Genomic DNA, 21778 nt, shown 5'->3' with positions numbered 1-21778 from the left:
AAAACTTCTCCATCCCCAACCCCCTGCTGATTTCTGGGATAGAGGTTAGAGCTATAAAAACAGCCGGGGGTGTTTAAGTGGGGTGAGCCACCAGCCCAGCCCCTGGGGGTGCTGGGAAGAGGAAGGGGGAAGAAATCAGTTTATGGAGAAGTAATAGACCTTCTCCTGGCTGGCTGCTTTTAGCAGCAAAAACCACAGCCACCCTGGGGGAGGCATGGGGAGTGCCTGTCTGGCGTCTTGGTAGTGGGAGTGGTTGAAGCAGCCCGGCATTGTCCACCCAGAAGAAACTGCTCTGGTTATTGCTTGTTATAAAAGTTGGGTCTGATCGATGCCTGGGCGGGGCCCCTTGGTAGTCGCTCAGTCGTGTCCGCCTCTTTGCAACCCTATGGACTGTAGCCCACCAGGCTCCTCTGTCCATGGAATTCTCCAGTCAAGAATACTGGAGTGAGTAGCCATTTCCTCCTCCCAAGAATCTGCCCCACCCAGGGATTGAACCCCAGTCTCCTGCATTGCAGGCAGATTCTTTTACCATCTGAGCCACCAGGGAAGCCCTTGGCAGAGTACAAAACCAGCTCTAAATGGGAGCCGTGGATGTGCAGATCTGTGCAGACAGCCCCGTGAGAACACATGGGGAGACTCGGCTAATGACAGGTGGCATTTCTGGCCAATTTTCACAGCTCTTTGTGATGCAGAAGTAAAGACTTGTGAGAATGAACGTATGGTTACCAGGGTGGAAAGATGCGGGGGAGGGAGAATTAGGGAGTTAGGGGTTGACATGTACACACTGCTATGTTTAAAACGGATAACCAGCAAGGATCTACTGTGCAGCACAAGGAACTCTGCTCACCGTTGTGTGGCAGCCTGGATAGGAGGGCAGTTTGGGTGGAAAATGGATACACGCGTATGTATGGCATGGATACACGCCGAGTACCTTTGCTCATCACCTGGAAGTATCACAACGTTGTTAATCAGCTCTACGCCAATATAAAATAAAAAGTTAAAAAAAAAATTAGCTGCTTCTGCAGAGGCAAATACAGTCTCAGGGATCTGGGAAGTTTGGAGGTAGGGTCTGCCTCTCTTGTGTGCTGGCTGCTGGTTTCTGGGACGCTCCTGTCTCTTTCAAGGAAAGATTAAGACCCCGCCTGGGAGGCTTGGGTTTCAGTCCCAGGTCTCAGATGAAGGAATTGTGGGGCCTCAGTTCTCTCTAGGTCTCTGTTCTCGCCCTCTGTCTTAGCCTTAGGGCTGCTGTAACAAGTTACCGCAAACTGAGTGCCACAAAAAAAAAAAAAAGTGTAGTCTTTCACACTTCTCGAGGATGAAAGTCTGAAATCAAGGGACCAGCAAGGCCTGAGCTCCACCCAGGGTTCTGGGGAAGAATCCTTCCTGCCTCTTCCAGCTTCTGGTGGCTGCGGGCACTTTTGGTGTTTCCTGACTTAGTAACTGCTCCACTCCTGCCTCTGACCCTGTCTTGCTTCTGTGTCTGTTTTTCTGTGCTTCCGCTCCTCTTACAAGGACTCAGTCGTTGGATTTAGGACCCTCCCTAAGTCAGGATGACCTCATCCTAACTAATTACATGTGAAAAGACCCTTTTCCCAAATAAGGCCACATTCTGAGGTTCCCATGGTCTTGTGTTTGGGGGGAACACAGTTCAACCCAATATATCTTCCTCCTTTAAAGAGTTGTATTTTATGGAGTTCAACATGCGTAGTTCATAAGCAATTATTGAGTGCTTGTTGGGTTCAGAGTGCGGGGGAAGGAACCTCCAAAGATGAGTAAGACACTGTTTTGGATTTGTCAGCTTCATTCATAACAAGTCCATGTCGGCAGAACTTGAGCTAGGCCTGTTGGGGGCTGGATGGGTTCCAAGAAGACAGGGCTTTTTCCCAAGAAATGTAGCTGCTTAACTACAACACCTGTGTGGTGTTTGTATTAGACAACCTCAGACTTCCTTGGACGTCTAAAGAAAAATGTCAGAGCTATCATTTTTTATGTCACTTCTTCCATTATAAAACTCTGTCTCACTTATCTTGGGGCTGAAAGAACATTTTCTGATTCCCCAGACTCTTGATCCAACAACTCTTGGAATATTGACTGGATAATCTAGGAAGTCTTGGCAGGTCCAAGTCAAACAGAACTTTGGGAGTCTGGTTCCTTCAACGCTTCCAGAGAAGGGAGAAAGGACATCAGGAGTCAGAGGCCCATGACATGCTTGAAGATTTTAGGTGGAACTCAGGTGAATTAGAGCACTTTTCATCTTAATGGTTATATAGCTATTAAACATCTCCAACCCATGGTCTCCTGAGTAGTGTTGCTTAAGGTCAGGTTTTAAAAACTAGATTGTTTATTTAAGTCATTTGATAGAGCAAGACTCAGTAAAGAAGAGTACAAATGGGAGATGTTTATGATGATAAGATGAGTGAAGGGAGGTAGTCTGCAACGGGTGTGGTTTACTGCAGATACTGTGATGGGGTTATGGGAGCCACTAGCAAGTTCAGAGAACACTAGCTGAGTGGATTAGAGAGGCTGGCATTCACACCAGGGTTTGGGTCTTGGCTGTACCACTTACTGGCCTGGGAACCTCGGTCAAGTCACTTAATGCCTTTGGGCATCAGTTTCTCCATCTGATGGCTCAGAGAGGATCGTCCCTGTGGAGCACTGGGCACGGAGGGAGAGCTGATGTGGGCTAGAGGTGGCTGTCCAATCAGAGGGGCCTCCGGTGGCATTCAGATTGGAAGACAGGTCCAAACTTCCAGATGCCCAAGAGAGGGGGTAGTGTGGGGCTGGCTGAGTTCCAGGGCTCTGAGCTGGAGGGGTCCCCTCGAATGCTTGACTCTAGGAAGCGATCCTGAGAAGGCAGCCTCCTGCAGTTTCGAGGCTAGAGTGGGATCAGGAGAATAAACTAATTCAGGAAGCTTTGGTTTGATTTTTTCTTTTCTTTTTTTAAAGCTCCTACTATGTGCCAGGTGCTTCACTTGAATTTTTATTACTCCCAAAACAACCCCATGGGGAAAAGTGGTACTATTCCCATTTTACTGATGAGGGGACTGAGGCTCAGAGAAGTGAAGTAACTTGACCAAGGTCTTACAGCTAGAAGAGGCAGAGGGAGGGTTGGAAACCTTCGTTGTCTTTCTTGCTCCAACACCCTGGTCCTACCACCCTCAGGATGGGTGTTTCTGTATCTGGATCCAGGGAACAGCTGTGGTGATGGACAGACCTGGCATAGGAGAAGAGACAGGAAACTGACCAGAAAATCCTACACCGCTTTGCACCTAAGCATCCCCTAAGTAAAGGCACCCCACAGTCTTATGCTCTTCATTTCACCTGTCTTTCTAGAAAGGAGACACAGGGGAACATCACCTCATCTGAGGCTTTCACATTTCTCTGCAGCACAAGAGCCAGTAAAATCGTCCAAACGCATCCTCTGGAGACCATGGGGGCAGGGGGATGCAGTCTCCTGGGATTAAAAAGCAATTTGAACATGAAATTGCTCCCCGGGGCCTGGCAGTTGCACAGGGAGGGAGATATAATTTGACATTTCTTGGAAATGGATATTCTCACTTCCCAGTAGATCTGAATTCGTGGGCTGTCTCCTGGGCTATGTCTCTCTCACACGGTCATGATAGCCGCCGATTGCCCTTATTCTTAGGAGGCTCACATTTGTACGTGGGCTTTCGCTTGAAAACAGGCCTGAGTTCATTTGGCCTTTGGGTCTATTGTGGTTCACCGGACGTCTGTCTAAACTTTGCACCTTGATTTCTCCCCAGGCCCACACTCTGTATAGGCAGAGACCAGGGTGATGATAATAAGACTTAATGGTAATCATATAGCAATTACCACCTGTCAGGGCTTCCCTGGTGGCTCAGCTGGTAAAGAATCCGCCTGCAATGTGGGAGACCTGGGTTTGATTCCTGGGTTGGGAAGATCCACTGGAGAAGGGAAAGGCTACCCACTCCAGTATTCTGGCCGATAGAATTCCATGGACTTTACAGTCACAAGGAGCTGGACATGACTGAGTGACTTTCACTTTCACTTTTCACCCATCAGGCCTTGTTCTAAGCATGTCTCATGTCCTCAATTATTTAACCCTCAGTACAACCCTTTGAGGCAGCTACATTTAGCCTCATTTTAGACGTGACGCCCAGAGAGGTTAGATGACTTGCCCAAAGTCATATAGCTCAGCTGTGATAGAAGGATTAGAACTAGAGTCTGCCTTCTTAACACTTTGCCACACTGCACCTCCCATGAGTTCCTTGGATATGCATCCAGCATTTTCTGAGTAGAGGTCAATTATTGAGTTTATGATACTCAAGAGTACTCATTTATTTTCCAATTTTTCTCCACCGCAAGTTCCGTGAAGCTGGGGCCTGGGCTTCCTCAGTTCTGCATCCCAGGACCTGGCATGGCACTTGGCACATGGAGAATGTTCGATAATGTTGTTTTCGTTAAAAAAAAAAAAAAAAAGATTCAAATTTGAAGTTCCCTTTCAGGAAAATTTGCAACAGTGGGTGCCGAGAATCAGGAAAACCCATTTGAAGAGGAAGGAGCCCACGGAGGCAGCTGGTTGGTGAGACGTGGGGCAGGACGACCCGGCGCCTTGCTCGACACTGAACATTCGTGTGCAGACGAGGTGGGCTCGTGAGTCTGGAGGGCATGGTGCTTGGTGTTGACCTTGAGATGCTCTGAGCCCAGCAATAGCCAGTTCTCCTAAACAATGTTGGCAAGTATGAGGCGGGCAGGGCAGTGTGGTATCATGGTTAGTGCAGCCTGGGCTTGAACTCTGGCTCCCCAGCTCTGATTTTCTTTAAACCTCAAGTTCCCCATCTGTAAAATGGGTTTACTTATGAAGATTAAATGAGAAAAAAAGGCAATAAATGCTCCGCACAGTAAGTGACCCATCAATCTTTAATAAACGTTTGCTTACTACATCTTACGTTTTCAGAATAACTTCCCCATCTCGCACCTGCTGGACCCTCACACAGCCTAGAAAGCCCCCATTCTATAGAGGGGGAAACTGAGGCTGAGAGAGCGTGAAAGTGATTGCCTTAAGTTCCGAGGTTAGACAAGGTTGAACAAAAGTACCGCCAGGGCCGCTGACCCGTAACCCAGTACCCTGCCTCCCCTGCCTCCGTTTCATCATGGAAAGCTCAGGCTTTCTTTACTTTTTTTTTCTTTAAAAAAATAATTTGTTGAGATGAAATCCACATAACATGAAATTAACTATGTTGAGGCCAACAGTTCAGTGGCATCCGGTTCATTGACAGTCTTGTGCAATTACTTCCCATTCTAAAACATTCATGTCATTCCACAGCAGTACCCCTTACCTATTAAGCAGGTTCTCTCCATTCCTCTCTTCCTCCAGCTCCTCATATCTGCCTTCTCTCTCAATAGACTTACCTATTTTGAATATTTCCTATCAGTGGCCTCCTACAATATGCAGCCTTTGTGGATGTAGCCTTTCTTTCACTTAGCAAGTTGTTTTAAAGTTTCATCCATGTTGTAACACGTGTCAGTACCTCATTCCTTTTTGTGGCTGAGTAACATTCCGTGGGGTGGATGGGCCACAGTTAGTTATCCATTCATCTGTTGTCGGGCATTGGATTATTTCCACCCTTTGGTTGCTGTCAGAAGTGCTCCTCTGGCTGTGCATGTACATAGGCTTGCTTTATTACCTATTTAAAATCTCTTGGGTTTATAATACTTTCCTTAAGTTTTAGAGAACTAGGCAGATGCGTGCTGCATTGTCATGTCTTAACATTACTAAGCCGGCAGGCATTTGTAATTAAAGAATTTGGTTCACATCTGTCTCATCCCCCAAAATAATAGGCTTCCTGTGCTACAAATGTGGTTTAAATACCTCAACTTCCCTGGTTCATGTTTTAAACACACAAACGTGTGCACACACACATACAAATACACGCCTGAGCCTTCTCAGGCGGTAGCCACTGCTTTTCCACCGGTTGCTCTCCAACTGGGAGGCTGTGTCTCTGTTGATGTTTATTGACGTAATCTGATGTTTGGGTTTGTAACTGCCTCCATTAGGCACTCAGAGCCACTCAAAAGATGTGAGAAAAGAGAAGGCGGGAGAAAGCACAGCCACCAATTAGCCTTGGGGAGGGACTCAGAAATGCAAGAACAATTCATCTTCCAGTGATAAACTCCTTGACGGCACATACAGTATTTTCTGCTGTTTTTCTTTGGCTCCACATGTGGGGCTCTGCCCCTGTTCAGTTTTGATGCGCTGACAAGCTCCTTCATGAAGGCAGCCGTGGGCGAAGTGAGGAACCCCAGGCAGAGCGGACAAGGGTCAGCTCGCTGCCTGGGGTGACCACTGCCGCGTCAACCCCGTGAGCGGGCAGAGCCAGCCGCGTCGTGTGCTGCCGTCAGTCTGTCCCCTGGTGCGCTGGATGGAAACGCCATTCTCCTTGGCTGATCAGAGCAGGCCTCCCAGGTCGCCACCAGACGGGCCTCCAGGCTGGGCTCGTTCTGCCCTCCGAGGCCACGTAGACCAAACCAGGGCCAAGGGCATGTACTTTGTAGGTCTGTAGACCTGGTTTCAGATTCCCAACCTGGCCACTTCCTGGCTGTGTGACCTTGGAGAAATGACTCAACCTCTCAGAGGTTATAGTAACCAAGAAATGAGCTTGAGCCTATGTGCTCAGTGTCTGGTGCACATTAAGAACTCACTCACTTCTATGATTCTTCTTACTGTGCCCTTTTCCTTCCTCCCTCCAGACTCCAGGCATTTTCTGTTTCTGGGGTGTGATGGGAGCTGTGACTCCTCTGCTGTCCTAAAGGGCAGTCCAAGGGGATGATATACAAAAAAAGAGGACTTCTCTGGTGATCCAGTGGTTAAGACTTTGCCTTCCAATGCAGGGGGTGCAGGTCCTATCCCTGGTCAGGAAGCTTAAGATCCCACATGCCGTTCAGGCAAAAAAACAAAACATAAAACAGAAGCAGCATTGTAACAGATTCGATAAACATTTTAATAATGGTCTACATTTAAAAAAAAACACCTCTTAAAAAAACAAACAAGCAAAAACAGACAAATGCAATCACAGAGGATGTACCATGCTCTGCTGGAAATCCTGCTGGGGGCGTGGACCCATCTTCCTGGGAGTGACTCCCTACTTGGCTCCTAGAGGGTGACCAGCAGCCTGCCTGGTGGAAGAGGTGGGTTGGCATTCATTCCCATGAGGGCCCAGCCTGGGCAGAGGCAGGGAGGGGCTTCAGAACAAGGTGAGCAATGTAGTTAGGTGGGCCGAGGTCTCCAGGTGTGTGTGAGTTTAAGGTGAGATCTGATAGTACCTTACTGCATGCGTGCGCAGTCGCTCAGTTATGTCCGACTCTTTGCAACCCCATGGACTGTAGCCCACTAGGCTCCCCTGTCCTTGGGATATTTCAGGCAAGAATACTGGAATGGAAAAAAAGAAAAAAAAGAATACTGGAGTGGGGTCCCATTTTCTCCTCCAAGGGATCTTCCTAACCCAGGGTTCAAACCCACATCTCTTGCATCTCCTGCATTGGTAGGTGGATTCTTGAACACTGGGCTACCTGGGAAGCCCAGTGCCTTATTGCATGAAGCCTAAGATGAGTTAGAAGTTAAGGCTGGAAGTTAGGGTCTGTCTACAGTATACAAGGTGTGGCTCTTGCTCTCTGCAGAACTAACCAATCCCAGCTCAAATAGGGAACTCAAAGAAGGAATCCCGAAGGGAAATGAGGGCTCAGCAAATGACGGGATGACTTCTCCACCCGCCTCTCCACCCGTCCCAACCCCAAAGGATGTGGGGCACCATGATCATTAAGGCACATGCCAGGTTCATGCAATAGCTTCTCTGGGCTGGAGCAGGGGCTGGTGGATTCTTAGCCGGAGTGAGTCTCTGCAGAAGGGAGGAGGGATGTAGCTGGCAGCCCCTCCTTCAGCGATGCTGCTGCTACTGGCACTAGTGGGGCCTCTTGGGTTTCCGGAAATGCCAAGACCTATTAGTGCACATGTACACGCGTGCACACACACACATACACGGAGCCCACAAAGGGGCCCAAATTACTTGTTTTGCTCTGTGACAGAGATAAATGCTCTGTGTGTGTGAGTTAATTAGTGAAATGACAGAGCAGAGCCGTGTCTCTCTGCAGCCCTCCCCAGCACTAGCCCTGTCCTTTCAGACACCACCTGCCTCCTGCACCCCTCGCATGGCCAGAGCCTGCCGTTATTCACTGTTCTGCTCCTGGTCTCGCTCAGAGTGGCCCTGAACCTTTGATGTCTGCAGGTCTTAGATTTTCTCCAGCCACTCCTGGCCTCAGCAGCCTGGTGCTTCCTGCTTCTGCAAGACAGGGTCTCAACCAGGCTGTTTTTAGAGACAACCCTATGCAGAAAAAGGCCAGCTGAATGTCCTGTGGACAGGGACTTGCAGCCACGACTTGGGGAAAGACACAAAGAAAGAGGGCAGAGTAGATGCAAGTCTGATCCTGGTTTAGCCCCATCTCGGACTTTTCGTGTGATCATGGGCAATTTATGGAACCTCCCATGCCTCAGTGTCCATAGGCGCGAGTCGGGCTCCTGACACAGGCTTGCATCTGTGGTTGGGAAGATGCCCTGAAGTGCCTGGCACAGCCCCAGCACTCCACACCCGGGGTTTTGAACACAGGGTGAGCAAATTGGAGACAGGTTTAACGTTTCTCACATCCGGGACAGGCTGCCAAAGAGCTCTTGAAATTTCCGTTCAGCAGACGCTGCTGGGCGAGAGACCTCTAAGAACTGGCTTTGTGCCTTCCCTTGCTGTGTGACCTTGAATAAGACCGTGGGTCTCTGTAAATGAGGCTAAAAATGAAGGTAGGACAACCACTCCCAGGGCCAGGGCCCCAGATGCATCCGCCACACCTCAAATGCAGTTATTTTGTGGGTTTTTTTTGCAAGACGCACAAAGTCTGGTGCCGAGAGACCCTGGAAACAGTGTGTGGGGCAGAGGGCAATGGTCACTGCCAGAGCGGCATGAAGGACCCAGCTGGTCCAGCAGGAGACTTTCTGGGTCCTCCAGCTCTTGCACGTCAGGAGTCAAGCACACCTGGACTTGGAGGAAAGTTAGGGCTAGAGTTGGGCTTCCCTGGTAGCTCAGCTGGTAAAGAATCCGCCTGCGGTGCAGGAGACCCCAGTTCGGTTCCTGGGAAGATTCCCTGGAGAAGAGATAGGCTACCCAGCTCCAGTATTCTTGGGTTTCCCTGGTTGGCTCAGATGGTAAAGAATCTGCCTGCCCTGTGGGAGACCTGGGTTCGATCCCTGGGTTGGGAAGATCCCCTGGAGGAGGGTAAGGCAACCCACTCCAGTCTTGCCCAGAGAATCCCCAGGGACAGAGGAGCCTAGCGGGCTACAGTCCAGGGGGTCGCCAAGTCGGACACGACTGAGTGACTAAACACAGCTTAGCACAGGGTTAGGATTAGGCTTAGGGGCTGCGATGTGACAAGAATCAAGGGCACAGAGACCATGGAAATGGGGCCTTGGAGACCAGCCCTGAGATCGTCGAACTCTATAAAGCAGTGAAACGACTTTTTAAAATGGAGCTCAAAATAGGAAATAGACAAAAGCAAGGGAGTCTTGGGCAGTTTAATTCTTCATTGTTGGTGGAAAAGGGCTCATTGTTTGGGGCATGTCAGCAGAGCACCAGGGTGGAGGGGCCCAGACTTCATTTCCTTTACCAATAAAATTACCAAAAAAAAAAAAAAGAGTCAGGACTGACATCTGCATCTGGTTGACAACCTCTTCCTGTTACAGAGCAAGGATGTTTAAAAAAAAAAGACAACGACCATCTCCCAGCACCATTATTTCTCAGATGAAGGTCTGGCTCCCTCTCCACCCCAGTGAAGAAGGGCAGGGCTTTGCAAGGAGGACACCCGTCTTCCTGAAACCTCACTGCCTGTCTGGAGTTTGCTCGTTGGCGGATTTGAAATCCACAGCAAGAGCGCTACCAGTGGGAACCGCTTGCAGAGGGTTTCCAGCCACACCGTTTGAAGAGTGTTGACTTGTCCTGCTGCCTCACTGAATAGATGTAGAAACCGAGACCCTGAAAATAAGACAACTCCTTCCCTGGATGTTTCCTGAGGGTATGTTTCATGCATTGCCCCAGGCCCCGAGTACTTCAGCTACCCGAGCTTCAGAGAGAAATTTCATCAAGGAGGACTGGATCCCACAGGAAGAATCAATCACTCATTCTGTCGTTCTTTCATTCATCAATAGCTTTTTGAGCCACTGCAATAGACCAGCTAACATAGAGCCGTTAGGAACCGCCTAACGGGGTTTGAAGCCTGGTGGGACAGACAGATAAACGTAAAGACTAAAGAAAACAAATCAATAAGGTGAAAATGATACACTGATGATGGAACAGAGTAACAGGACAGTGACAATGGGGTGGTCTGGTGATGAGGTGATGTCTGTGTGAAGACCTGAGCCATGAGAAGAGCCTGGTCACGCAGAGGGCTGGTGGAGGCACGTTCCAGGCAGAGGAAGTGGCAAGAGCCATGGTTCTGAGGTGGAAGAGGGTTTGGTGTGGGGAAGCAGCAGCACAAAGTTCCGGAGTGGCATCTCAGTTCAGTTCAGTTCAGTCTCTCAGTCGTGTCCGACTCTGCGACCCCATGGACTGCAGCACGCCAGGCCCCCCTGTCCATCATCAGAGTTTACTCAAACTCATGTCCACTGAGTCGGTGATGCCATCCAACCATCTCATCCTCTGTCATCCCCTTCTCCTCCCACCTTCAATCTTTCCCAGCATCAGGGTCTTTTCAAATGAGTCATTTCTTCGCATCAGGAGGCCAAAGTATTAGAGTTTCAGCTTCAGCATCAGTCCTTCCAATGAATATTCAGGACTGATTTCCTTTAGGATGGACTAGTTTGATCTCCTTGCAGTCCAAGGGACTCTCAAGAGTCTTCTCCAACACCACAGTTCAAAAGCATCAATTCTTCAGTGCTCAGCTTTCTTTATAGTCCAACTCTAACCCCCATACTTGACTACTGGAAAAACCATAGCTTTGACTAGACGGACCTTTGTTGCAGCTGGAGGTGGTGAATCAGGAGGGGAGAGGAGAAAGGAGTAAAAACAAGTGCAGAGGCTCCAGCTGCTGACCCTTGGGGGAGAAAGCCCAGGGGGCCAAGTACTCAGCCAGTACGAGCCTGGGACCCCCACGGGCCTCACATTGGGGTCTGCCTGAGCTTTGGCCAGTGTGAAGATGGAAACCCACCAGGATTCTGGACTGTCCCACGAGGCAGCACTCCTGGGGGAACTTCCCGGCCCTCACTTGAGACCTGCTTTCTGTGACACATGATCTGGGTGCAGAGTGGGTGGGCCAAGAACAAGGAGTTGGTCCTGCATTATCTCAGAGTCTTTCTCAGGCCGTCTCACATCTGAAACCAAGGGACCAAAATAAACCTGCCCTATTCCCAGAAGGTGCTTGGGAATGAAGAGGCAGAAGCTTCATTCCCCAATGCTACAGCTGGCCAGCCCTTCTGCAGAGAGGTGTGTGTGTGTGTGTGTGTATGTGTGTGTGTGTGTGTGTGTGTGGATATGGGTGGGTGGGATAGGTAAGATTTATTCGACAAATATTTATCAAGTACCTACTTGATGCTGGGGATCATTATAGGCCCTGAGGTGCTATGGTGAGGATGACATGCTAAAGAAAAGGAAAGGAGATCATAGAGCAGGATAATGGGGGCTGAGGGTGCAGCCACTTCAGAGCGAGGGGCCAGGGAAAGGGCAGCCTCTCTGAGAAGGGGTTGTTGAGAGCCGAGCTTGAGGGCTCTCCAGCCCTGGGTCATCGGGAGGCAGAGGGGCCAGATGTAGGCCACTGCGTGGGGACAGAACTGTGTGATCCAGGAACATACAGATGGCTGGGTGGCTGGAGCAGAGAAAGCTGGGGAGGGAGCCTGCGCCTCATGTGTCAGAGACTGACGAGACAGGGAAGACTAGTCCCTTCCTTTCGCCCAGTATGTCCAGAAAACAAAGCCAGTGTCAGTGTGGAAAATGCTGGTGCGGTGGGGGAAGCAGCAGAGTCTAGAGACCTGAGCTGTTGTTGTGCTCCCCTGTGCTGCCTGGGGCAAGTCTATCGCTCACCCTGGGCTTCTGCTCTGTAAAACAAGACTGGATTGGAACCTCTCCCACTGCAAATAGCACATTCTTTCTGCTGTAACTGCTGCCTTCTCACAGAAGGGGAGGACACTGCACACATTTGGAGACTGTGCCCTGACAGACTCTCGAGGGGAGTGAGACCATGGAAGTAGATACTGACCGCCTGCTTCTCCTGTGCCCTCCTGCTCCCCCTCAAGCCTGCTGCCTGCCAATCAAAGTGAAGGTAGATTTATTCAAAGGAGTCGGCTTCCCGGCTGCCCGGTGTCCAGGTGCAGGAGGTAGGTGGGCCCAGCAAGAACCTGACAGCCTTCTCTTCTGACTGCTGTCTGCTTTCCCTCTCCTTCTCTTTCCCCCGGGTCTGTCCTGACCTTTCACCCAGGTCTGTCCCTGCCAAGGGTGTGTGTTCAGTTCAGTTCAGTCGCTTAGTGAAGTCCGACTCTTTGTGACCCCATGGACTGCAGCATGCCAGGCCTCCCTGTCCATCACCAACTCCCAGAGTTTACCCAGACTCATGTCCATTGAGTCGGTGATGCCATCCAACCATCTCATCCTCTGTCGTCCCCTTCTCCTGCCCTCAGTCTTTCCCAGCATCAGGGTCTTTTCCAATGAGTCGATTCTTCGCATCAGGTGGCCAAAGTATTGGAGTTTCAGCGTCAGCATCGGTCCTTCCAATGAGCATTCAGGACTGATCTCCTTTAGGATGTGTGAGAGGGTGATAAATCAGAGTGCCCAGCCTGGGTGAGGGCAACCTTTAGGGCAGGAGATCTGGTCCCAGAGCTGGGGTTAGTGGCCTGGATGCTGTCTGATGGCGCTACTCCAACCAACACCCCCCCACCCCACCCCCTGCTCAGGAAAGTGTGGGGCTGGAGGGGAGGATGTAGGGGTCTGCTTGGCAGCACCCCCTCAGGGGACACCTGCTGAGCATCACTGCCTCAGCCTGCTGGTGCGGGGCGGGGGGGGGGGGGGTGTCGGTGCAGCTTGAGGGTCTGTCTCAGGGGGCTGTCCTGGGTTCCAGCCCCTGCTTTGTTATCTGCCAGCATCATGAGCTGAGCAAGTCACTTAACCTCTCTTCCTCATAGTACAATGGGAGTTGCATTTGTTATCATCAAAATAATGCCACATAACAGAAGATCCCAAACCTCAGTGGCTTAAAGCCACATTTATTTTCTTGTTCATGGGCTGTGAGACAGCTGCACCTTGGGTGGGCTAGCCTGGACTCCAGGCTCTGGCTGCAGATTGGGCTTTGAGTCTGTACCACCTGTCTCTCATCCTCCTTAGACCAGTAGCTACTGGGGCTTGATGTCTGCTCTACGCGTGTTTATTCTGCAGGCCAGGCTACTGAGACATGTTCTTTTCATGGCATTTGACCAGTGCCCAAGAGGGCCCTCCCACCCATGCAGAGAGAGCCATGCTCTGCTCTGACATCCTACTGGTCAAAGCAGGCCACCCACTCAGGCCCAAAGTCAAAGGGTGGGCGATCACTGCCCGTGTGAGGCTGTGGCCAGGGTGTGGGTGAGTAATTCTGCTGTGGGGCGGGGAGGCTTGGGAACTCTTAATTCCACTCCAGCTACCACTGAGATGTGGAAGGACTGCACAGCATCCCCATCGCAGACTCAGCATGCACCCACATGATCCAGGTACCATGCAAAGCGCCTCAGGCACATCAGCTCTGCTGGTGGTGGCTCTTCCCCACCCTGTCTTCTTCCCAGATGGGAAAACAAAGCCTCAGGAACTGAAGTCTCACAGACCACCGTTCCCTGAGTCCAAACCCTTAGCCACTGTGGTCCAGGCACTTCCCTTGGTGCCGATTCGCTTATATCCAACCTGCCAACGGTCCCCAGGGGTACCTACTTTGTACAAGGGCTGGCTGAAGCCAGAGAGGGGAGTCCCATAGTGAGATCACCCATCCATCCAAGAAGCCAGAGAATCTGTCCACAGACTTCCAGTTCTTTCCACGCTGAGTGTTCTTATCTGCTCCTTTTAGCCGTAAGTATGTTTTAGGCTAGGAGGGCTGGGAGCAGTAGCCTGCCAGTGTCAGGATATCCAGGTTTTGCCTCTGGCTAGGTGTGTGATGTGGGCAAGTCTCTGTTGTTTGACTTGGCCGGTGCAGGACAGACGGTGAATGACAGGAAAGCCCATTTCCCTCCGAGAGCCCTGCCCGAGCAGGGGACGCTATTTCTATACATCCTCCCTCCAGGACACAGCTCTCCTGGGCCCTGACCCTGACCTTCCTTTGCCCAAGGCCCTGAGGCTGGGGCAAGCCTGAGGCCCCAGAGCTGGAGGATTTCCTGGCTTAGCCCCCCCAGGTGCCAGAGGGCACATGGCAGGGCCCCCCACCCAGGCTCCCAGCCAGGGTTCTCTGTTTCCAGTGCATCAGGGCAGGCGGGGAAGTGGCACGGGCTTTTGAGGCATGATTGGCCCAGTGTCCTGCATTTGTCTGAGACCCGGCTGGGACTCAAGCGGCCTAGGCCTGAGTCCTGGTCCTGCAACTGAGCGCACACGGTCTGCTTTCCCTGAGCCTCAGTTTCTCCATTTGCCAAGTGGCCTAGCATCTCTCACAGCGGTCCTGACCCTGATATTCTAGAGACAGGCCGGACAGGGCCCTCGTGAGCAAATGCTGCAGGCCTTTGCCCTGTCTGAACAGGGAGTGTCATCTCAGACCCTGCTCCTGTGGATCATTAGAACATCCACCGATATCGAAGCTTCTGGTTTCATGTGAAAGTGGTTCTGAGGATGGAGTCAAGTGCTGAACGTCCTTCCTTCAGTGTCGCCTTAAAACTGGTTCTTCTCCTGAGTGGTTGGGGCTGGTCTTGCCAGAGGCAGTGGTCTGAACAAAAAAGAACCATGCCACTTCCTTCAGCCTCCTGGTCTGTAGGAATTTGCACCCTCAGAAGCATCTTAGTGCTGATTAGAGAGCTGGGAGGAGCTGCTAACTATAAGGAGTGGGGTTGGGATATCTTGACTTCTGGAGCTGGAGGTGGGGGTTACATTTCATGCTAATCACAGGGGCCCGGGGAACCCTGCTGTGTGTGTGTATGTGTGGGTATGTCTTGGGTTCTTTAAAACTGCTAATTGTCAGGGTGAAAATATTTTCGCAGATTCGCTCTCCAGGAGAACCGTTATTACTGAGCCCATTGGCAGTCTCGTTGAAGTCAAACGGCCACAGTCAACATGGAAATCCTAATTAATAGACGCTCGTGCTGCTCTCGGGCACGGCAGCGGAAGTAATTATCATGATTTAATTGACTTTTCTCCCCTCTGTTAGGCTCTCTGCTTTTTCCATTTTCTTGAGCTAGAAAGGGTTATTTAAAAAAAAAAAAAACACCTCCTTTCTCTTTCTCTTTTTTCCCCCTTTTAATACAGACTGCCTCTCACCCCACTGCTCTATTTGTCAAATCCTATTACAGTAAATATTGTGACAGCACAAATCTCTGTGTTACAGAAAAGTCCGGCGCCTGAGCCAACGGCTTACTTATAAGGAGCGTGTTGGTTTTGTAAAGGTGCCGGCAGGCCCAGTGAAGGTGTCTGGCGAGCAGAAGGGGAGTCTGTTTGCTGAGAAGTGCTGGTTTTAGCAAGCCCCTTGGGGGGCAGTGGGGACAGAGGACCACGTGCCCTAGAGCCACTCGAGGGAGGTGGCTGTCGAGACACATCCAAGGTTCAAGGCAATCTGAGGGACCGAAGTGGGCCACTTCCAAGCTCCTAGAGCCAGAGAGACACATCTGAAGAACTCTAAACTGCCGTCAGGCCCCTTCGGGGTGGCTCTGTGTCTCATGGCTTTGACCAGCGGTGGCTGCTGATTGGGACTCTGATCCTGGTGAGCGGACCCTGCATTCCCCTGGGTTTCAGTCTCATGGCCAAGGGTCCTTGGAGCTTCCCTGGGCAAGCCTGCCTGAATGCCTTCCCCAGAAGGCTGTGCCTGGTACTGCCAGTGGTCAAAGAATGGGCTGCCCCGGGCCAGGCGTCCTTTCTGATCCTGTCAGCTCTGGACGGTGGGACGGGGTCCTGTGGCCTGCCGTCCACTCTTCAGAGCTATGGGCAAAGCCTTTTGAGGATAGGTGAGACTGTGGGTCCTACCAACATAGCCCTTGAGAGCCTGACTGCCTGGATTTGAATCCTGGTTTGACCACCTACTTGCTGTGCATCCTTGGGCCATGTACTTAAACTTGGCTGCATCTTGGTATCCTCATCTATAAAATGATAGCCCTTACTTCATAGGTTTGTTATAAAAGATATATGACCGCTCTGTGTCACACTGGATAAACACTCAGTAAGATGTTCACTTACTAGCAGGGACAGGTGGACAGGGGAGACAGTTCCTCCATGAGCAAGCAAGAGAACTCTAGAGTCACAGACTCTGAAGATGGCAGGGAGCCTGAGTGACTGTTAGGTTAGCTCTTTCATCATACCCAAGGGGAAACTGAAGCACAGAGAAGGGATGTAACCTTTTATTAATTTCATTATTAAATAATTTTAACAATATAATATTGGGCTATTTGGCATGGAGCTAAAATTAAAACATCTCCTTAGATCTCATTTGGGGCTGCTTAAGAGTGCTTGACTTTTATTAGAATATTACACATTATAAAAGAAAGTAGAAGAGAAGGTGAACCTGGGACTATTCTATTTTTCTTTGTCTCCATTTGGAAATTCTACTTTTAATCTTTTGAAGGAAGTACCTCATCTTTATTGATCTTCTTTTTCAGATGATTCCTATATGTTGGGTCAGTGGGTAGGATGTCACCAATCGGCTGTGTTATTTTAGACACTTAGCTTTGCTGAGCCTCAGTTTCCTCATCTGAAAAATGGACTGCCTGGACTGAAAGCGTCTCAAGGGCAAGGATGGTTTCTTTTTTGCCTCTTCTTCCTCTTCTAGAATGCTGCCTAACTCACATTTCTAGGAATTTCTAGAAATGCTGAATGATCTTTTGAGCTGTCGTGAGGGTCAGAAGGAGTCAGCTTTGTAGACAAGTTGTATGGACAGCTGTGCTCCTGAAAGGGGAGGCCATTTGATGCCGGAATTGAGATTCCAAGAAGTCAAAATACTCCAGACCTTGACGGGTGTATAGAGAGAGGATGTTTGCTGGTTCTTTCTTAGGAGAGCTGGAATGGAGGCTAGACGGGAGGGGGTTGAGATGTGAGTGGAAGATGTAGAAATGGTGACAAAAGGTATAGACAACTCCAGTGAGATGTATGGCTTTGAAAGGGAGGTAGGAATCATCGCTGTGCACGGGGGTGGAGATAAAGTAATGGGTTTACCAGAGAACTTTTTACATGTCGGCGAGACAGGGCCAGGTATAGGAAGCGCTCAGTAAATGTCTCCTGAATTAAACAGATTTCTAGCTGAACCCTTGGGGTTGCCAGGGTCTTTCCCAACATTCTCAATAATGGTTATTGATGAGATGGTTGTAATAAATGAGAACCTAAGACTAGCGTATTGGTTAAGACAATACTGAGGGCTATAAGAGGTAAAGCCTGAATTTCAGTACTTTAACACAATGCAAAATTATTTCTTGCTCAGCAACAGTTCAATGAAAGTGGAAGGTGGCTTTCCATACAGAATTGAGGGCCCCTGTTTCCCTCCATCTTCAACATGTGGCTTCCAAGGTCACCATGGAAAGAGTACGTAAAGGTAGAGAGGGTCCGTCTGCTTCCTCGTCACTTTGGACTAGGAGAGTTCACATCACTTCCACTGGCATTGGTGGAAATGACTCACAGGGCCCCAAAGGTGCAAGGGAGCCTAGGAAATGTAGTTCCTGGTTGAGCAGGCTTTTTCCAGCCATAGTTCTTCACTCTGGACGGAGAGCATGAGTGTTTAGAACAGTCAATCTCTCTGCACTGGAATTGCAACCCTTTTCAGCTCTCTGAGAAGCACTTTCCAACAGCTTGAGGAGACACAATCTAACTAACTGAGAAAACGTTAGACTCCAAATGAACACCAGTCCCTGCTCCTGAGGGCGAAAGAGAGATAAGTCATTGATCTGGGCCTCCGTTTGCCTACTTGTATAATATTAAGTCCTGCCGGTCCAAGTTAAGGGCATTATAGTAGCTAAGGGTTGACGGGCTGCGTTTGAGCACTTGATCTTTCACCTGCTAGCTTGATGGCACCAGACAGGTTTCTAAACTTTCTGAGTTGTTGTCAAGTCCTCCCTGAGTTGCCATGAGGATTATTGGCAAAACACTCCTGGCATATAGTCACGCTCAATAAATGTGAGCTGCTGCTGTTGGTACCCAGGTCCTCTCTCCTTCATTACCTCAACAAAAGTGAACAGTCTTGATTCAGGTTTAAGGGCAAAATGAATAGAATTGATATTGCCTGGAGATCAGCATATTAAAAAGCAGAGACATTATCTTGCCAACAAAGGTCTGTCTAGTCAAAGCTATGGTTTTTCCAGTGGTCATGTATGGATGTGAGAGTTGGACTGTAAAGAAAGCTGAGCACCAAAGAATTAATGCTTTTGAATTGTGGTGTTGGAGAAGACTCTTGAGAGCCCCTTGGACTTCAAGGAGATCCAACCAATCCATCCTAAAGGAAATCAGTCCTGAATATTCATTGGAAGGACTCATACTGAAGCTGAAACTCCAATACTTTGGCCTCCTGATGCAAAGAACTGAGTCCTTGGAAAAGACCCTGATGCTGGGAAAGATTGAAGGTGGGAGGAGAAGGGGATGACAGAGGATGAGATGATTGGATGGCATCACTGACTCAATGGATATGAGTTTGAGTAAACTCCAGGAGTTGGTGATGGACAGGGAGGCCTGGCGTGCTGCAGTCCATGCAGGCCATGGGGTCACAGAGTTGGACACAACTGAGCGACTGAACTGAACTGACTGGAGATCTTCTTGTCTTCCGCATTTTCCATCCCTCTCTGCGACAATTAGAGAGGGTCTTTGGAGTCAAAGGAGCTGGAGCTGGGCAAGATGGGGAGGGGGAACAAGAAGTCAGCTCCTGGGGGCTGGGTGTCGCCATCCCACTCACACTGGAAGACCAGGATCGAACAGGCGTGTTTCTTGCTTGTCTCTGACAGCCACGGGAGCTCTGCTCCGTGGCAGCAGCTGTAAATCAATTAGAAGATGAGGCTTGGTGCTGAGCCCCACCCTCCACCCCCTGCCTCCTGTCTTCTGGGTCCTCCCCTAGTGGAAAACCTACCTCACCAACTCGAGTCCAGGGTTTGGAGTTAAGGCCTCTGAGTTTCTCTGAGCAGCCTGAGTTCTGAGAAATCCATAGACCCCTGGTGCTTCCACATGCCTTCTTCCTCCATGGACTTTCCCTCTGCTGGGGGGGAGGGCCTGGTTTGCCCCCTCCCCACAACCCCCCATTCCATGCCCTTCCTAGCAGTCCTTATTTAGCATTTGAAGTTACCGGCCCTGGTTACTTATTTGGCATGGAGCTTTGTGGCATAACCCCCACTTCAGCTAATCGTTTGGCTTCCTGGGCCTCCGGAGTGGACTACCAGCCAGGCAGGGTTGGGGCAGGCACAGGGCAAGTGGAGGCCTCCCAGTTTCTGAGAAAACCAAGCCGCGACGGGGAGGGTCCCTGGGAAAGGAATGTCCCAGAAGGGGAACTGGCCACTCTGCTGTGCCCCGCACCTCAGGCCAGCACGGCCATCCGTACAAAGCCGGGCCCTTGGCCTGGGGCTGTGGGAAGCCAGGCAGGGACAATGGGAGGAAGGAGAAAGCAGGGAGATAAAGCCCAGAGTCCTGGGGTCTGTGCCTGGGATTCCGGAGGCTGGCTTCTCTCACCCCAGTGAGAGGAGGCTGCAGTGTAAACATGGCTGGGCTTCCTGCGGTTACAGGGCCAGCGCCCTCTCTATTATGCAGTGATCTTCGAGATTATTGTTCCATTTCAGGAGAAGCCTAAGCAAGGACAGACTGCCTATCTGATGCTTCCACAGGGACACTGCCGTCATTCATTCATGCATTAATGCCACAGACATTTATTTGGCACCAGCTGGTACCAAAGGCTTTGCTTGGTGCTGGGAATGTAGAATCAACATCCACCCATCCCTGTCCTTGGTAAGCCCTTCTCTGGTCCTGGAGACAGACACCAAGCAGATCTTTATGGTTCCGCATAGCCAGCTGAACAATCAGAACAAACCCAAGGTTTAGAAGTGATGCTGAGAATGAAGCAATACACTGCCTTTTGAGGGGCACGCACTGGTCAGGGCCCGGCTGGGAGGTCAGGGGTGTTCTGATCTGAGCACCCTAGATGCCTGCTGAGTACCAAAAGTGGTCAAAGAGTTCGCTTTTTTTGTTTTTAAATCTCTTTCCAACTCCAAACCAAAGGACTCTTAGAATGCAACCAATTAGGAGGCTGAGGTTTATCCAGCACCTTCCATGTGTCAGAAACTACTGTGGGAGCTTGTACAGATTATTACCCCAGTGATCTTTTAATCTTCAGGACTCCCTCTGAGGTAGGGCTGACTTTTGTCCCCATTTCACAGAGGAGAGGACTGAGGTCACGGGGCCCATTCACGTCACTGAGGAAGTGGGCAGCTGGGTGGTAAACCAGGTCTGTGGACTCAGAGCCTTCACGCTTCTCCCCGGGTCTCTCTGCCTTTTGCAAACCTCTCCCCATCCGGGTGCTCTCTACAGGGTTCTCAGGTACCTGCAGAGGTGGAGCCCCACCTAGGACAAGGTTAGCCTTGCCTGACTTGATGCCCCCAAGAGGAATCCCCTCCTGTGGGGAGGTGGGGTCTCCTGATGAACGTGAGCTGGGAACAGGAGTCAGGGTCTGGCTGACTTGTGTAAGGATTCTGGCAGGTCTGTGGATCAGCCCTCAAGCCTGATAGAGATGCATCAGGGCAGACTGTCTGTGGCTGTCCATGTCACCTGGGGCCTGCCTTCTTTTACAAGGCCATTTCCTGGATTCTCAGCTTCCCCATTTATCCGCGGAGCCCCTGCTGGACTTGTTTTTCCTTTAGTATGTTTCGAGGTGGGTGACTTCTCAGCATGTCTTGCAGTATGTGCAGGGTGAAGTGGCCTTGGAAATCAGGCTCTGCGCCCCCACCCTGCCCCTCTGCTGGCCGTGGGACCTTGAGCCTGGAGATTCGACGCTTCCCTCTGTTTCCCATGGGTAAAATGGAACAATGATAAAATTTCCCTCAGCAGGCTGGAGGAAAGACGTCAGGAGATAGGGGATATAAAGCACTCTTTACATTCCAGAGTTAGAGGGGTACAGCAGAAAGCAGGGCTTTCCTGGAACAGCCACACAAAAGTCCGCGTCCACCAGTACACGGAGTGCAGGCGTCTGGGGATTGTCCCCGTGTCTGCCGCCTGCAGACGTCGGCAACGTCAGCACCTCAGGTCCTGTGCCCAGGGCTTTACCTGCCTAACTTCTCCCTAGGGTCAGAGATGAGGAAACAGATGCACAGAGTGGTTAAGTAACTTGCCCCAGGTCACACAGCCAGCAGGTCATAGAGGCAGAACTAAAACCGGAAATTCGCCTCCGAAGCCGGAGCCCCTCATCCCGTGGGTCTGCCTCTTAACATCCGGGAGGCCTGTGGCTGGACACACACAGGTGCTTGTGTTCTGAGCGGGGCGTGAGTCAGCCGTGGCGGGGGTGGGGACTGTGTCTATCTGCGAGTCCAGGTGAAGGGCATGGATTTACTCTCTGCGTAGTGTCCTTTCTCCTGTCTGCCTTTTTCAATGAGGCGGTCTGGGTCCACATGCCT

The 21778-nt window shown here is 50.6% G+C and overlaps 1 protein-coding gene across 3 annotated transcripts in view; it reads left to right on the top strand.

Moving 5' to 3' along the window:
• Positions 1 to 21778, top strand: part of TSPAN18 (tetraspanin 18) — a 198556-nt gene that overhangs the window by 80124 nt on the left and 96654 nt on the right. The window contains exon 3 of one of the 3 annotated variants that reach the window (XM_065944118.1): positions 4488 to 4627. The exons of the other annotated variants lie outside the window; for them this stretch is intronic. The gene's annotated coding sequence lies outside the window, so the exon portion shown is untranslated. The remainder of the gene's footprint in view (positions 1 to 4487; positions 4628 to 21778) is intronic. 3 annotated transcript variants of the gene reach the window in all.

The sequence above is a fragment of the Muntiacus reevesi genome, chromosome 9 (genome assembly GCF_963930625.1).
Source record: "Muntiacus reevesi chromosome 9, mMunRee1.1, whole genome shotgun sequence".
Classification (NCBI taxonomy): domain Eukaryota; kingdom Metazoa; phylum Chordata; class Mammalia; order Artiodactyla; family Cervidae; genus Muntiacus; species Muntiacus reevesi.
Note: the sequence above shows the minus strand (reverse complement) of the source record. Positions and strands in the feature narration are given on the sequence as shown.